Here is a 3,784-nt window from a genome sequence, read left to right as displayed (position 1 = left end):
GAAGCTGGTTAAATAATTTACCAAGACTGCATGGAGGGACCCATGCCTATAATGCAGTGGTCCCCAACCTTGGGCCTCCAGATGTTCTTGGACTTCAACTCCCAGAAGCCCTCAGCACCACCTCTGTTAGCCAGGATTTCTGGGAGCTGAAGTCCAAGAACATCTGGAGGCCCAAGGTTGGGGACCACTGCTATAATGGATACACATGGTGCAGAACAGTGTTTCCCAGCCTTGGGTAAATCCGGTGTTCCTGGACTACATTTCCTAGAAATCCTGACCAGCACAGCGAGTGATGGAGGCTTCTGGGAGTGGCAGTCCAAGAACACCGGGGTGACCCAAGGATGGGAACCACTGGTGTAGAAAATTGTCCCTAGATATCTGTGCTAAGCTCCAAAGGACATGTTGTCATTTTGCACCATCAAGTCAGAACTGATTTATAGTGACCCTAATAAGGCTATCAAGGTAAGTGAGGCATTTAAGGAGTGGTTTGACCAGTTCCACTCCCCCAGTGAGCTTCCAGGACTGAGCAGAGAATCAAACCCAGGTCTCCTGAGTCCTTGTCTGTCACTCTATCCACTACGCCACACTGTGTACTTCTAATAATTGTGCGGTGCCAAGTCAGTTTTGACTTAGGGGGACCCTTTTCTTCTTCTTCTTCTTCTTCTGGGGCCACCCTGCCCAAGGCCACGCAGGCTGGCTCTTCTCTCTAGAGGCACAGTTGGAAATAGAAGTCCCAACCTTGGCCACCACATACCTAAGCCACTGAGCAAGACGATGGAAAACAGATGGTGGCTGTTCTGCTGCTTTCAGCCCTGTGTTAATTTCTTTAACTTGTTGTTTCTACAGCAACTTATCCCATGTCTCTTCTACGCTAGTCTGCTCTTCCCCTTCCTCTTTCTTTGGTCTTACAACTTGATGCACCTCATTACAACCTCTGCAATGCCCATGTTAGTGTGTTAAGGCAGTGGTCCTCAACGTTGGGCCTCCAGATGTTATTGAACTACAACTCCAGGAAGCCTTCACCACCACCTCTGCTGGCCAGGATTTCTGGGAGTTGAAGTCCAAGAACATCTGGAAGCCCAAGGTTGGGGACCACTGTGTTAAGGGACTCAGCAGGTCAAACCACGACAGTGGCCACCGCAACCCCACAACCCTTATGTGTGTCGCATGCTCTGTAACACACATCCAGTTCCTTTCATTCTGATGTTGGCCACTGGGCATCAAGGGGGTTGTGGTCGTTCACGCCGTACTCCCTTTCCGTCGTGTCATCATAGCAACCAGTAGGGCACCCTGTGAGTCAAACAGATCCAAGTTCCATGAGGCCAGACCTTTTTGCCATGTGCAAAGAGTAGGTTATGCTTTTCGTATCGGTTTACCAACATGTTGTCTTGATGGCAGACATGGCCAATGCCAAGCAGAGGGAATAAGAGTAGGCGTGTATTGGAGAAGTTGGACTGCACTCAGATTAAGCAGGGCATGGCAGGATTTAGCTGCAGGATGTGGAAAGCAGGACTCCGACAGGGCAGTGGGGAAAACAGTGGGCAAAATGGGAGGAAAGTGGGTGCGCCTTTGCTCAGACACCAGCATCCCCTGGGAATAGGTGTCTGGAGCACATCATCACCGCCTGGAATACTATCCACCTGAATATTGAACCTGAGCCCAATAGGAAGCATAAGACCCTAAAACACATCTAAGTCATTCATCACATTCTGGGAATGTGGCAAACATCAGTGTCCGTTATGTGTTTTCCAGCCCAAAGAAGAATAAATCCCATCTCTGATTTCCTGCGGAGACTGGCCTTCCGTCTGTCATCCTACCAACAGTAAAGGCTGTTGGGTAACTTCTATGGAGTAGACTCAATTGAAGGCAGCGGGGCATATTTCCAGGCAAACCCCATCTAAGACCTTTCGGGGAAATGGGTAATAAAGCAATATCACATTCTTCCTCCCACTTCAGCCCCCCAAGACTTTCTGGAGCCCTTCCTTAGACAGCTGTTGAAAGTCTATAAATTCCCAAGAGAGGTCCAGTCTTTGCTCATGCTTCCTGACCTCCTTTCTCCCTGTATTCAAATCCTTACATTTTGGTAGCCCTTTCTGAAAAGAAGCACTGTTTCATGGTGATTGTGACCTTTTCTTCACCTTGTATTGTGATGGTCCCCCCTTTTTTTTAAAAAAAAAAAAAAGCAAAAATACGCACTACGAGGCATTGCAAAAAAAGGTTGCCCTGTGGCTGGGAGTTGGGGAACATTTGTCTTTTTGGCCGGGTGGTGTGCGCGTCTGTGTGTCAGCATTTCTGTGATGCAGCATGATGTGAGGATGCTGGGACATAGGCTCAATTTGCAGGAGGCGTTCCAGAAATCCAGACTTCGTGCAAGGAATTGGAACTGTGTCTAATCATTTGCAATGCTTCTGTGCAGTTATTGTTCATTTCAATGGGGCGTATAGTTGAACTTCCTAAGTGGCTTTTGACGGCAGTTTCTGAGTTTAGCCAGCAGAAAACCTGACCAAAGTTCTTCCTTCCTTCCTTCCTTCCTTCCTTCCTTCCTTCCTTCCTTCCTTCCTTCCTTCCTTCCTTCCTTCCTTCCTTCCTTCCTTCCTTCCTTCCTTCCTTCCTTCCTTCCTTCCTTCCTTCCTTCCTTCCTTCCTTCCTTCCTTCCCATGCAGTTCACTCAGATTTACTGGCTGTTTTTGCATGGCGCCTTCCTCTTTTTACCTCTCCCACCCTGCTAGGGCTATGATTTACTGATTGTATTTGTCTTCGGTGCTGGCTAATGAATGTAGGGGAAAACATTCGCTAGATTTTACACAGAAATATCTCCCAGACCTCCCTTCACTATGTATTTCTCGCTCCTTGTGCATGGAAATATCCCCAGCTCTTCTTTTATTATTTATTGCATGCTTGTGTCTCAGAGTGGTGTTCTTAGGTAGTGTCGCCAACTTTGAATCATAGAGTCACAGAATCATGAAGTTGGAAGAGGCCTATAAGGCCATTGAGTCCAACCCCCATACCGGACTAACTGAATCTTGCCTGCTCTTCTAAGCAGCTTGATTGGCATTGATCAGTTCCATAGAGAAGGTAGGCTTGAAATGTATAGTGAAGCTAGACGGAGTCATTCTTACAGGAGACCCATTGACATAAGTGATGTTTGAGTCAGCCATTTCAGTTGGATCTAATCCCTAGCACAGCTGTGGGGTTTTGGATTGCAACTCCCATGTTCCCCTAACCAGCATGGGGAATGATGAGAGATCAAGGGAGATACAATCCAGCAACATCTGGAGGTCAGATCCCCCCCCAGGACTACGGTTTTAAATGCACTTTTCCTGTATTTGAATACATCCAACATTCCCCTCGCAATAGGGGGAAATTTCCTTTCCCCCCCCTAAAGTGGTACATTCCAGGAAAAGTCTCTTCCCATGATTCTAGGAGTGGGAAATTGGAAGCTTTCCAGGGTGGCCAACCTTAAGCTCCCATCATCCGACCATTGGCCACGGTGGTTGGGGTGAATGGGAGCTGAGATCAAATAATGTAGGGAAAGTTATAGGTTCCCCCAGTCCTGGTATAGCAATTGTCCCTCCGTCAAGGGTGGATAACTTGTGACACTATAGATAATGGGTTGTAGTTCACGTTAGCCAATGGTGAGCGACAATGCCAGCTGCAGGCCAACAATATCTGGAAGGTTGCAGGTCAGCCGGTTGTACTATCGTTGAAGATGCAATGACTGTACTTGCTTCTCCCTCTGAGACTTGCCAGCAGACCAGGAATGAAAACATTCACTATCATCTTC

Source organism: Pogona vitticeps, chromosome 13, assembly GCF_051106095.1.
Source record: "Pogona vitticeps strain Pit_001003342236 chromosome 13, PviZW2.1, whole genome shotgun sequence".
Classification (NCBI taxonomy): Eukaryota; Metazoa; Chordata; class Lepidosauria; order Squamata; family Agamidae; genus Pogona; species Pogona vitticeps.
Note: the sequence above shows the minus strand (reverse complement) of the source record.